Source organism: Euphorbia lathyris, chromosome 6 (assembly GCF_963576675.1).
Source record: "Euphorbia lathyris chromosome 6, ddEupLath1.1, whole genome shotgun sequence".
Classification (NCBI taxonomy): Eukaryota; Viridiplantae; Streptophyta; class Magnoliopsida; order Malpighiales; family Euphorbiaceae; genus Euphorbia; species Euphorbia lathyris.
In genome coordinates this window covers 52,806,888-52,822,539 of record NC_088915.1, presented here as the reverse complement: position 1 = coordinate 52,822,539, position 15,652 = coordinate 52,806,888, and positions in this window count along the sequence as shown.

Genomic DNA, 15,652 nt, shown 5'->3' with positions numbered 1-15,652 from the left:
CTGAGCTTCCTCAAAGGCTGTCTTCTTTGCTTGCCAGTCTTTTGGAAGACTCCTGAGTATCTTTTTGGCTTGTTCTTCCTCAGTGAAGATTTTCCCAAGTCTCTTGAGCTCATTAATGATGTTGGTGAACCTTGCGTTCATGTCTGAAATGCCCTCATTATTGTTCATCTCGAACAGCTCGTACAGTCTCATCTGCTGATTCACCTTGGATTCTTTTACTTTGTTTGTTCCCTCGTAGGTGACTTCCAGCTTCTTCTAGATCTCTTGTGCCGACTCACAACCTGAGATTTTGTTATATTCTGCAGCATCGAGCGCACAGTGAAGCATATTGATAGCCGAAGCATGGTTTTGAAGCTTCTTGAGATCATCCTCTGTCCATTTTGGCCTCAGCTTTTATAACTGTTTGGCCAGCCACAACCTCAACAGGTACAAACGGCCCTTGGACTATAGATAGCCAGGCACTCATGTTTGTAGCCTGAATGAAGTTTTTCATCCTATTCTTCCAGAAGGTATAGTTTGACCCGAAGAATAAGGGAGGCCTAGTAATGGACATCCCCTCAGGCAGTATTTGAGTTGTTTGGTTTCCAGGGAGAAACCGAGTGCTATTTTTGCCCAGGTAGGGATCAGCTCAAGGTTGTTAGACCTTTTACAGTGAGCTTTTAAGCTCTGATACCACTTGTTGGTCCCTTATTTAGTTGCAAGTATAGTTCCAAGGGGGGGTTAGGAACTATTTAAACTTTTTTCGCAATTTAGGCAGACTTCTTTTACTAAAGAAAAGGTTTGAACAGCGGCGCTGAGTAAACAGCAAGATACTGGCTTAGTCAACAGGTGACTAGGTCAGTTTCCTAGCTTGAGTCAGGAGATAGCACTTAGAGTCTATTCCTGAGCTCTTACGTTTTAATGCGCACAACTCAACTTGACCTATTGACTTGGTCAGTTTTGATTGTTTAAGCAAGCAATATAAATAAGGAGTCAAAGGTTTAGAAATACTTCACTCAGCAGATTTATCCAGGTTCGGCTTCTTCTAAGCCTACGTCCTGTCCCCGGAACACGTCCGAGATTTCAAATCCTCTACTGAGCTCTTTAAATGTAGAGCCTCAAACCTTTTACAATATCAGCAATTGAGTATGACAGGAGTACCTTCCTCTATACTTCTACTCAATCCTAATCTCTCCGCTGAGTACTTAAAACCGAGTACTTTGCCTATCCTTTCTATCTCTAGAAATGATAAGTGTTTTTGTCCTAATACAAAGATGTGCTAAGACACTTTAGACGATTTACAATCACTCTAGACTTTTACACAGATATGAAAATGTAGTGTAAGAATTTTGCTTTGCTTCTTGCTTGCAGAACTTGTAGAGATTTGGTCAGCGTAATGGCTTGATCAAGTTCTGTGTATTGTGAAGCTTGTGATGGCACTATTTATAGAGACGTCTGGTCATTCGGTCATTTCGAATTTCAAAATAACCGTTGGAGGGAAACGGCTATGTGTCGTTGTCATCCTGACTTGCACAGAGCTCTCGGCCAATCACAATTGTGTATCTTTTGTCCTCGGTCAGCACAGCAGATGGTCTCTCCTTTTATGGTAAAGTCAACTGGACATCATACTGTGTCGTCTGACCTTTGCCAAAAGAGGAAACACTTTGTCTGGAAGTTTTCCTTTGCCAGCTGCTGTCTTGTACGCTTTGTCGAGACTACTCAGCAGCTTCATCTTGAAGTTGTTCCCGAAGGTCTTCTAGATCCTTTCGATTGCTGAGTTGCGTTTTGAACAAAACAGCAACGTCTTGATATACGCGGGCCGAGTGTACTGAGTTGTTTGACTTGGGCCTTGGCTTCTGTATTGGGCTTGGGCCTTCCAATCCTTATGACTTATAACATTTATACTCAACATTGAACAAACACATTAGTAGAATAAATCAAAGCATTTAAACTTAGTGTGTTTAGAATATGTATTTTAACAATTTTGTCAAATCAAAATTATGTAGAAAGGTGTTTCAACAAAAGATACGCTCTCTGGAAAAATGTAAAAGTCTAAGAAAGAAGAGAGGAGAATCAATCCAATCTAAAACCTAATGTTTTGTAGAAAACATATATCCCTAAAAATTAGCTAACAAAAGAATATTTATCACAATCACACTTAAACATCTATTTCATATACTTTCACTTATCCTAATATTACTATCTATATAAATTATCATGTATTCAATGGCATTAATGACATAAAAAATGCAAATATTATTTTCTAATGTCCCTATTATTTTCTATCATTCCGCCGTCATGAAATTTCTTGGTCTTCAATTTGTAAATCCTTGAGCTCTCATTAGCTTCATTCCTTAATTCCCCGAGCTCCCATTGATAGCTCCCATTTACATAGGATTTTTAGGATCATTTTAGCTCGTTTTTGCTTTATTTCCTTTTAATTTTAGTATCGTTTTGTTATCTTTTAGTTAAAATTAGTAATTTCCGTTATATATGGCATTTTCTGTGTTTTCAGGTGTTTTTAGGCCTATTTGAGCATTTCCGAACCAGACCTGAGCCTTTTGGAGCATTTCCAGATAATTCAGGGACCGTCGGAGCACTTTTGGGATTCGTCAGGGACCATTAGAGCAAATTTCGGAAGCCCAAGGATCAAAACAAAGAAAAATGGGACTTCCTGCCCCATTTGGATGCCTGTCTCGTCGAGACACAAAGCTGTCTCGATGAGACAGGCACTCGTCTCAACGAGACAGTCTATGTCTCAACGAGACGAGGCGGGAGAGGCGCAAAAACGCCTCTCCCTTGCTGGAATCTAGAATTTGTAAGCCTTTAAAGACCCAATTAAGCGCGGGAAAAGACTTTTGTACCCCCGGAGACCTAGGTTTTCTGCCTATGTCTATAAATAGGAAGCTCAACTCAGTTTTTCGGGAGATTAGACAGTTTTTAGATTTACAGCTACTTTAAACATATTTTCAGCTTTTAGTTTTCGATTCAGTTCTTGTAGTTAGCTTTTATTCTTTGAAGAAAAGCTCAAAGGGTTGAGGATCAACCTACATTGTTTATATTGTAATCAGACAACGGGTTTTAGAAATTCTTTCTCTTTCCCTTTATCTTTATTTACATTTAATCAAAGTATGCCTTCGTTTATTCCCAATTGCATGATTATATTGATTGGTTTGTCTATGAGCTAATCCCCATCCAATCTAGGATGGGGATGAAATTGGTTGAATGATTATGTATGTTTAGGGTTAGGGTTTAATGTATTCGCTTTTGATTTGATCGGATTATGCATGCTTAATGCCTAACTAATGTCAGGAATAGGATTAATGCTAGAATGAGAATCGATGATGATCAACTAGCCTGTTTAATGTAAATAATGTGCTTAATGCCTATGAACCTGACTTAGATAGGATTATAGATGGATGAATACCTGACCATAGAATCATCTATATGGAATTTGTGTTAATCTGACTTTGCTCGAGACCACTAGGAATGAGGCTCTGTGACTGGGCTACGGCTTTAGCCTTAATTGTCAGAAGACCTAATGCTTTGCATGACCTAAGGTATATGCCTAATCAAGCAGTTATCCGAATCCATGTGAATATGATAGGCGAATATTGATCACACTTGTCCTTTACGTCAGGACAATTACCTTCAATCATTAGTAGAGCTTAAACCTGAACCCTTTAAACCCATACTTAGGAATTAACCTACGAATTCCCCGTTCTAGGTTGTAACTACCATAAATGTCACTCCCGACCCTAAACGACATCGAGTATGAAAGGAAAATAACGAACGCCTATAAATCCGAAAATGTGAATATACTTTCTATGAAATCAACCCATAGCATTTTAATTATAAAAGTTATCAATTTAACCCCTTAATTCAATCAGATGATCTAAAATGATTTATTATATTTTTAAACTCGTTTTCTAATAGACCATACAACCCGTATCACAAACATTATGATCAATAATTAATTACATTTTCATTCATCTATTTTCACTAACACGTTCTAAAAATCAAATTTCAATCAATAAGAATACCGAATATACATTTCTATCACTACAGTTGCGTTCACATGGACCCTAATGACCACGTAAATTTGGTCATTCACCGTTAGATCTAGGCGGATTAAATATAAGCCTTAGGATGTTTTGAATCTCCATCTTAGGATTTTAATCCGCCTAGATCTAACGGTGAATGACCAAATTTACGTGGTCATCAGGGTCCATGTGAACGCAACTGTCTATCACTAAATTCACACTCTACACAAACGAATGGTTTTTAAATTTCTATATTAGCTAACCCGATACTCTAATAAATTCTTAACCAATATTTAAAGTTGACTGTCTAATTTAATCTCTCTAATTGGCTTGGACTTGATAATATATAATCAAGCTTCCTACGTATCCCGCTATTTTCAATTTAGGGAATCAAAGCCACGTAGTTCTATCTATAGTAAAGAACTATATTTCTGAACAATTAAACTAACTAGTATTTGTAGGAAAATAGACAAGCCTAGGCGTAGCAGAATAATAAATTTTTATCTATTTTATCTATTTCCCTTTTCCAAGATCTGTTAATTGTTATTTCATATAAAGAGGGATAGAAAATAATACGTTCGGTGAAGAACTATCTACGGTTGCAAACGAAGTCCCCACAACTTCTTATTATCAATCCGTGAGCAACAAACGTTTTTGTTCAACACAGAAAAACAAAACTAATCAGTAATCAACCTTTAAAGTATAGCAATCGCAATGATTGCCTCTAACAGAAATCGATACGAGATCAAAGAGGGAGTAAGAAATAAAGTAGATTAGCCGAGACGACGACGGAACGATTCCTTCTCTTCTTTGTCTGTGTGGGTCGAAATTATGGGATTAGGGAGTGTATTTATAGACTTCTCAAAACCCTAATCCCAGTTGTGTTAGGTAATTAAATAATTGAAATCTTATTCGGAATAGGATTCCTAATTAGATAATTAAATAAACACTTTACTATTATCTAAATAATAACTAATTATATCTAGATAATTATTATTAATCAAATTAATAATTAATTAATGTTAGAGATAATTAATTAGAGTTTCAATCACATAAAAACTTCTAATTAATATTATCAGATAATCTTTTAATTTAATTCATAACCATAATCAAATTATAATTATTAATCAAATTAATTATCCCCTAATTAATATATAAATTTCGGCCCCTTATATTGTGTCTCACTAATTACATTTTCGTCCTCCGATTCCAAGTCCCATATGCGACCCATTAGGTTCTTTATTGTCACTAGTCGTATATATCCTTTGAAATTATTCATCACGATTAATTCCAACATATATATAACGGAATACCGTCGCGAGCTGTTACTAGCAGAACCTATGATATTCCCCCAAAGCAATTAAGAAGTCAGATTGATAACCGACGTTAACCTTTCTGCATTAGGTACAATATAATACGATCCTTCATCAATTATATCCTGTCAGTCAATTCCTTATAACCATGGAACGTGTCAAGGTTACATATAACGAAGAGTCCGTTTTTACTTGTACAGGTTGAATTCACTCTGAAAAGATAAGTTAAGTGAAATGTTCATTTCTACTCTTAACTCTATCACATTGCACGGATTTCAGTCAATTCACCACAAGCGGCCATTTGGATATATCTCCCACTTATCGGGAGTGACGAATGCTCAATCTGACATTAACTATTCTGCAATTACTTTGTGTGATACCCAACCCTGCTCTCACACACCCCAGGCTCTCACCTGTTGGATCGTGCTGGCACAGAATCAAAATATCAGACTCTATAATCCAGAATCACTAATTAACGAATGTTTGAGTCTGAGGATTAGTTATACCTACTAATACCAATGAGATGAACAGTTGACACATTAGATAAATCAATCCATTCTGTCATCTCAAGTCGGGTCCCAATTCTTATGAACTCCTTCACCGGATCCATGTAACTGTCTAGATATCTGAATATCTAAAGCTTGTGAGATCAGCTTTCTGTCTCGACAGAAAACACTGTTACATTCAAGTCTCAACAGTAATATGCCAACCCCTATAACATATTACTTGACTTGGGTTTACTTTAAGTCTATTGGTTCTATTATAAAGTACAGTCTCACTTCATGCTTGTATGAACACTTTATAACTACTTAAATAAACTTAGGATTACTTTCTTTATGAAAGATTTGTGCCTTTATATATAGTTACATTTTAATGCTATATATTTGATTAAACATATGATCAAATAAACAATTTATTCATTAATATTAATATCCTAAAACAATTGTCTTTAGGACACTAAACTCCAACATTCTCCCACTTGGACTAAAGCCAATTGTTTCTGAAACTAATACCAGAAGAACTAAGATGTTTATCGTGAGCTCTTTGTGGTAATGGCTTGGTCAACGGATCAGCAATGTTGCCCTCAGTAGGCACCTTTTCTATTCTCACATCTCCCTTGGCTATGATGTAACCCCCTCATTTGGATCACATGATATCTCACACAATATCAGTCATAGACATGTTTTCAATTCTCAATCATATAAACTTCAATCTCATATAAATTTTACATATTATACATAAGAGAAAGCATACCTAGGTTTTTTCAGAATCTCCAACTCATAGAAAACAAGCTAAAACAGCATACTAACCTTCAACTTGTGTCTATCACCTAGTATGCTTCCTAACTTGACTTGTTTGGCTTGAAAATGGAAGAAATTGGAAGAGTTTTGTTTGGAGGATGTTAGGGTATATCAAAGGAAGGTTTGCTGAAGTTTTGGTCGAAATTGTGGCTGGAAATGAGGAGAAATGAGTTGTATCAATCATTGTTAAAACAAAGAGGCATACTTTGTCTTACTTGAGTGACACCTCGTGCTTGCTCACAAACCTCCAATCCAGCCCTCCACAAATGTAAGTTAATCAATTTAGGACATATGAATTCATTAATTCATTCATTTAAGTCCTAACTCAATTAACCAATCGTTACATCTTAACGACACACTAATCGCCTACTAATCGCACGATAATCGCATTATGCATACAAAACTTCTACTGACAATGAGATGAATCTAAAATGTATGTATTCAATCATGAAAATATATATGAATGTGGGAAGACTCATATGTTAGGGTTTTGGGGATGTTACATATGATCTCCCTAATGAGATGATATCGCTTGAGATAATGTTTGGATGCATTATGAGACCGTAGTTCCTTTGCTTGTGCAATGGCTCCATTGTTATCATATTACAGAGTAATGGGATTCACAATGTCAGGCACCACTCCTAGTTCTGTTATGAACTTCCTAATCCAAACAGCCTCCTTTGCCGCTTCTGCAGATGCGATGTACTCTGATTCAGTCGACGAGAAAGCAACACTTCCTTGCTTAGAACTCTTCCAACTAACTGAACCTCCATTTAGGATAAACTGGTATCCTGAATGGGATCTATAATCATTTTCATCAATCAGATGACTAGCATCTGAATATCCTTCAATTTTCAATTCTCCGTGTCCATATATGAGGAACGTGTCTTTAGTTCTTCTAAGATACTTAAGAATGTTCTTGACAACAATCCAGTGATCAAATCCTGGATTCCCTTGATATCGGCTCGTCATACTCAATGCGAACGCCACATCAGGTATAGTGCAAAGCATGGCATACATGATCGAACCAACCGCACTGGAGTAAGGAATTACAGCCATGCGATTCTTATCACTGTCCGTTTTAGGACATTGATCATTTGATAACTTGACACCATGGACCATTGGTAAGTTACCTCTTTTCGATTCATGCATGTCAAAACTCTTTAGGACTTTGTCAATATATGCAGACTGGGATAGTCCGAGCAGTCTCTTCGATCTATCCCGATAGATCTTAATCCCTAAGATACATGCTGCTTCTCCCAAGTCTTTCATAGAGAAATTACCCAATAACCAAACTTTTACTGTTTGCAACATTGCAACATCGTTTCCCATAAGCAGTATATCATCAACATATAGTACTAAGAAAATGACTGAGCTCCCACTTGTCTTCTTGTAAACACAAGCCTTTTCAGAGTTTTGCTCGAAACCAAATTGTTTTATGGTTTCATCAAAACGCTTGTTCCAGCTTCTAGATGCTTGCTTGAGTGCATAAATGGACATTTGAAGTTTGCAAACCTTGGTTGCATCCTTCGACGTGAAACCTTCAGGTTGCATCATGTATACATCCTCAATCAGGTTTCCATTTAGGAAGGCTGTTTTCACATCCATTTGCCAGATCTCATAGTCAAAATGAGCGGCAATTGCAAGCAATATTCTAATGGATTGGAACATGGCTTATCACGTCCGTGTCTAAATTTCTAGAATTTATATCTCGACATTAATATATATTATAATTATTGGGTGTAAGAAATTAATTTGGTGTTATAGGAAAAATTTTGAGTTAATTCGATGGGTTTAGGTGTAAATTAAAAGTTTAGGGTAATTAGTAAAAGATTATATAAAGATGGAGGACCAAAAGGGATATTTGCTGAATTTGGGATATAAATCCCAAACATTCGAGCATCTTCTCTATTCTTCTTTACTTCCTTCTCTGTTTCTTTTCTTTTTTATCCGTATCAATTCGTTCCTGAACCGTTTCTCCACCGTTTCTTTGATTTACGGAGATTCGACCGTCCAAATCACTTGAAACTTAAATATAGCATCCTTAGGCATAGATCTAAATCCTAATCGAAGAGTTTCTGAATTTCGGAAGTGTTTGGAGGGGAAACGTCTTAGACTGATTTAGCGGAGAATTGAACGGGTGTATTTTCTTCAATTCATAGCTAAGGTAAGTAACTATCAACTATATTTTGAGTTTTATATATACAGATATATATATAATCAAAGAAGTTTCAGAAATTGATATTTTAGGGTTATGCAGGAATTTGGTAAAATTTGGATTTTACACGATTTTGTTTTTTATTGTGCAATTACGGTTCAAATGAAGCTAATGATTATGCTTCTATGTGAATTTCAGATTTTACTTGCTTATGTTGATTTAAGGCTTAATTTGGTTGATTTACATATATACATATATGTTTTTGGTTTCAATATCTATCTATATTGAACAAAATGAATTTGATGATTTCTTACGAATTGTGTTTGGATTGAGAAATCTGTTGCGGTTATTATTATTATTTTGGATTGAAGTCCAAATATGATTTTTATGATACAAAATGGCTAATTGAAGCCAAATGATTTTTGGTTATGAAATAGTTTGGAATTTGATTGTGAAATGATATTTGAGCACGTTATGATTTTATGATTTTATATCCATCGAAAGCTATCCGGATCGGTGGTTCCATATTTGAAGACCATGTTCAGTGAGGGACATGGCCTGTGTACACAGTTTGAAAGACCTATTGGGTATGGCAAAGAAGTGTCGGGTAAGACCATATGGGATAGGCAAGGTTAAGAGATGTCTCGATTATATATGTGGTTATGGATTGATACTTAAGGGGAGAAACTCGAGGATGGATACAATGTTTTAAGTTCATTTGGATTATGTTTTTCCGTATGATTGATTACGATTTGGTTTGATAAAACGCTTATTTGATTATAATATTTTATAAGGTTTTGAACTCAAGAATCGATACAAGATTATATATTTTTGGTTTTTGGTTTACTACTTTGATTATATTATGTATTTTGGCTTTGAGTATATTTTATAAGGTTTTGATTAAATCCCTTTATAAAGATATATATGTAGCTATGTTAAAGAAATGTTGTTTTTATGGCTGATAGTTTCTTACTGAGATTTTTGTCTCACGATTTTAAATGTTTTTAATGTTTTTAGGTGAGAAGATATAGAGACGGTTACCGACCGTTTAGGCGAAGTTTGGAAGTTGGCTGCTTAGTGTTAGAATTATGGTTAGAACTTTGGTATCTCATTTGTAATATAATATGATATTATGACTCCTAAGTGTTGATTATAATCTTTCTATTTCACGCCCGATGCCGATTGATGTCGTCTAGGGTCGGGTGTGACATGGCTACTGGAGAGAAAGTCTCGTCATAGTCAACTCCTTGCTTTTGACGATATCCTTTCGCTACTAACCTAGCTTTGTAGGTACTAACCTTTCTGTCCATGTCCGTCTTCTTCTTGAAGATCCACCTACACCCAATGGGTTTTATCCCTTCGGGTGGATCAACCAAAGTCCACACTTGGTTAGTATACATGGAGTCCATTTCAGAATTCATGGCTTCAAGCCATGCTTTAGATTCTGGACTAGCAAGAGCTTCTTTGTAGGTTTCGGGTTCATCGTCTAACACGGGAACCAGTTCGTTATCTCCCATTAGAAAACCATATCTAACTAGGAGTTCACGAACTCTTTGAGACCTACGAGTGGGATATGACACTTTGTGTTTCATCTAGTGAAACGGGTTCGGGTTCAACTTCTTCCGCGTTTTCAACATGTGATTCCTCTTGAACTTCCTCAAGTTCAATTACGCTTCCATTTTGTGTCTCTTCCAGAAACTCTTTCTCTAGAAACACTGCGTGTTTGGATACTATTACTTTCTGATCATCTGGATGATAAAAGTAATATCCCACAGTTTCCTTTGGGTATCCAATGAAGAAACACTTGTCAGATTTGGGATCTAATTTATCTGACACAATACATTTGACGTATGCTGAACTTCCCCATATTCTCATGAAGGAGAAGATGGGTTTTATACCAACGAACAGTTCGAATGGTGTGGAACTGGAGGATTTGGTTGGAACTTGGTTTAAGGTAAATAGGGCAGTTTCTAAGGCATAGCCCCAACATGATTTTGGAAGAGAAGCGGTGCTCATCATGGATCGTACCATATCTAGTACGGTGCGATTTCTCCTTTCTGATACACCACTGTGTTGTGGTGTATAAGGAGGCGTCCATTGTGAGCATATTCCACATTCATTTAGATAATTCATAAATTCTTCAGAAAGATATTCTCCATCTTGATCAGATCGAAGTATCTTAATAGTCTTTCCTGTTTGATTCTCAACTTCATTCTTAAAGCATTTGAATTTCTCAAAAGCTTCTGACTTGTGCTTCATTAAATAGATATAACCATATCTAGTATGATCATCTATGAAGCTAATGAAGTATCTGAATCCTCCTCTTGCTTGGACTGACATAGGACCACATACATCTGAATGTATTAATCCTAGAGTGTCTGATACACGTGACCTTTATTGCTAAAGGGTGTATTTGTCATTTTTCCTTTTAAACATGAGTCACATGTTCCCATTGATTCACAATCAATTGAGTCTATAAGCCCATCTTGATGTAGCTTAAGCATGCGTCTCTGGTTTATATAGCCTAAACGACAATGCCACAAGTAAGTTGAATTATCTAGTCTAAGTCTTTTGGTATCAATTGTGAAAGAAGAAACTTTATCATTCAAAATATAAATCCCATTTAATGATATTCCTAAAAAATAGAAAATATTATTTCTATAAAACTCACAACCATTGTTCTTAATTGAAACATGAAAGCCATCATCAACTAGACAGCTAATAGAAATAATGTTACGAGACATCTCTGGAACATACAAACAGTTCCTTAATTCTATTACAAGTCCCGATGGTAGATGTAGATCATAATCTCCAATCGCGAGTGCGGCAACCCTTGCACCATTTCCAAATCGCAAGTTTATGTCTCCTTTCTTTAATTCCCTAGTATGTTTTAGTTCCTGCATATTCATACAAATATGAGATCCACATCCGGTATCCAATACCCAAGATTCAGACTGTGAAATTGAGTTAATTTTAATATAGAACATACCAGAAGTTGAAGCACTGTTCTTTCCCTTCTTGAGAGAAGCTAGGTACTCCTTGCAATTTCTCCTCCAATGCCCATCTTTACCATAGAAGTGGCATTCCCCTTTGGGCTTCTTGACTTGCTTTCTTTTGGCCCGGGCTGGCTTGCCTCCCTTGTTCTTCTTGGGATATTTCGGATTGGGAAAATTCCCCTTCTTCTTCTTTCATCCCTCAATCACAAGAGCAGGTACCACCTTATCTTTCTTCAGGTTGGGCTCAACAGTCTTGAGCATAGTGGCAAGCTCTTCAAGAGAGGTATGTAAGTCATTCATCTGGTAGTTCATGGTGAACTTTTCTAGGAGGGATGTAAGAAGTAAGTCGACACTTAGTTCATGATCCATCGCGAAGCCAATACTAGAAAGTTTGGTGATATAGCCAATCATCTTGACACAATGTGTCATAACAGATGTGCCCTCTTGCATCCTGCAGCGAAACAACAGTTTTGATATCTCAAAACGTTCACAACGAGTCTGTTTCCTGAACAGATCTTTCAAGTGCATGACAATAGAATAGGCATCCATCTCTTCATGTTGCCTTTGCAGATCTGGTGTCATCGATGCAAGTATGATGCACCCGGCGTGTTTATCATCGGGTTTATGCTTTTGATAGGCATCAATCTCTTCAATGGGTGCATCATCGTTCGGAAGAGCGGGTATCGATGTATCCAATACATACCCTATCTTTTCGAACTTCAAAACAATTTTGAGGTTATGAAACCAGTCGGCGAAGTTTGAACCATTCAACTTGTTATCGGTAAGGATATTTCTTAGATCGGTTTTCGACATGATTGTTTTCAGAGTACGATTTGTTAATAACCTGAGAGTGAGAAAAGTGACGGATGTTATTCACTTGTTTAATTCATTTACAATTTAAATACGTTGGACTTTGATGTTTTTAAATTGCTCCCACTATTTTACTAAATTAATAACCCTCTATATTAATTCGAAGGATATTCAAAAATCCCTTAGTGAGCTAGAATCCTAACTCCTGAAATTTCACCTCGAGTTTGCTCAACAAGCTAGTTTCATTCATTAGGTAGATTCATGTAATCAATCACATCAAGCATGTGACTTCTAGGTTGTTGGGTTACTAACCACATTAGTAACTGATATGTGTCGTCTATCAATCCCAACCATATTCCCCATTAGGTTAGAACAACATGAGTTTGCTCATCCAATTATTCTAGCCTAATTTAAGCATTACCCCATATTTGTGAAAATGATTTTTCGATAATTCAGGTGTTACCATAAGACCCCGAGCTTGAGTTTGCTCAACAACCCAAAGGCCCCCAGTACTGCCGGCTGAATTATAATATTAGGGAGGGGCAACCGATTTTAATAACTTGCTTATTTACTTAACTTTTGATTAGTGAGGGATTTCATTTAAGTCTCATAATCTAACCTAGTCTTGATTTGCTTTAGCATATATCAGACATTCATACATTCAATATTGACAATTATGGACATATCTCTAAGTTTATTCCGTTGAGCCTGAAACGGAATAAAGGGCCACCCTAGGGAAATACTAACTATTACATATTTCTCTTTAGGTCCTCCGTCTTCTCCTTGGCGCCTTGAATTACAACAATATTCAATTTCAAAGAAACTTCAATTTACTTGAAGGGATTTGGATGAGAAGAGAAATACAATAGAGAGTAAGAGAAGGCAGGACACGCAAGTCCTATTTAAAATACCAAAAGACTGAATAACTATTATAGAGGGTCTAATATGTCCATAACGCCAAGCATGCAAAGACTCAATTAAATTAAATTTAATTGGTTGATTACACAAACTATTTGTGTAATATTTTTAGTTAATCAAATTAACAACTTAATTAATTTTACATCCAATTTTATTCTTGTCAATTTTGTATCCTTTATATTTAATCAACTTGTAGCAAGTACATATTAGATTAATATATATAACATGTACAAAATCAGTATTATGCATACCCTAATTAATTCGTATAATTCATTTAATGCTTTGAATTACTTATATCAAATATTTAGGTAAAACAACCTTTTAAATAAATTGATTTTGATAATCAAAACAAATTATTATACGCTGAAATACATATATATATATATATATATTTAAAACGGGTCCTTTTTAAAACACTTTTAAAACCGGTACCATCGATCGGGCCGGGCCGATTTAATCGGTCCGACCCTTTGGACCAGCTGTTGTCGTAGGGCAGCAGCGAGCAGCCAGGCGCTGCTGCCTCAGCGGCAGCAGCGTCCGCCGTTGCTGGTTGCTGCTACAAGGCAGCAACCAGTCGCAATAGCAGTCGGGGTTGCCGCCTCGCGGCAGCGACCCCGGACAGCTATTTATTCATTTATTATTTTTTAAATTAAATATATATATATAATTGTTTTAAAACAGTTTGAAAACAATTTTCAGAATATTAGAAAACAGTTTTATCTTTTAGATTTAATAAAACCAAAACGTTTTAATTATCTAACTATAAAACCTTTAGGTTTTGTTTAAACGATTATCAACCGAAATAATCAGGAACTATGCATAATAAGTTTTAATTAACAAGTAATCAAAACTTATTTATCTTTAGATTAATTAAACTAACCGATTAATTAATTAACCTAACAGTAAATTTATTCAATCCGATTGAAAAACTCTTTTATTTATATATATGAAATAACAGATTAACATAGGCTCTGATACCAATGTAGGAAAATAGACAAGCCTAGGCGTAGCGGAATAATAAAATTTTATCGATTTTATCTATTTCCCTTTTCCAAGATCTGTTAATTGTTATTTCATATAAAGAGTGATAGAAAATAATACCTTCGGTGAAGAACTATCTACGGTTGCAAACAAAGTGCCCACAACTTCTTATTATCAATCCGTGAGCAACGAACGTTTTTGTTCAACACAGAAAAACAACACTAATCAGTAACCAACCTTTAAAGTATAGCAATCGGAATGATTGCCTCTAATAGAAATCGATACGAGATCAAAGAGGGAGTAAGAAATAAAGTAGATTAGCCGAGACGACGACAGAACGATTCCTTCTCTTCTTTGTCTGTGTGGGTCGAAATTATGGGGTTAGGGAGTCTATTTATAGACTTCTCAAAACCCTAATCCCAGTTGTGTTAGGTAATTAAATAATTGAAATCTTATTCGGAATATGATTCCTAATTAGATAATTAAATAAACACTTTACTATTATCTAAATAATAACTAATTATATCTAGATAATTATTATTAATCAAATTAATAATTAATTAATGTTAGAGATAATTAATTAGAGTTTCAATCACATAAAAACTTCTAATTAATATTATCAGATAATCTTTTAATTTAATTCATAACCATAATCAAATTATAATTATTAATCAAATTAATTATCCCCTAATTAATATATAAATTTCGGCCCCTTATATTGTGTCTCACTAATTACATTTTCGTCCTCCGATTCCAAGTCCCATATGTAACCCATTAGGTTCTTTATTGTCACTAGCCGTATATATCATTTGAAATTATTCATCACGATTAATTCCAACATATATATAACGGAATACCGTCGCGAGCTGTTACTAGCAGAACCTATGATATTCCCCTAGAGCAATTAAAAAGTCAGGTTGATAACTGACGTTAACCTTTCTGCATTAGGTACATTATAATAAGATCCTTCATCAATTATATCCTGTCAGTCAATTCCTTGTAACCATGGAACGTGTCAAGGTTACATATAACGAAGAGTCCGGTTTTACTTGTACATGTTGAATTCACTCTGAAAAGATAAGTTAAGTGAAATGTTCATTTCTACTCTTAACTCTATCACCTTGCAAGGATTTCAGTTAATTCACCATAAGCG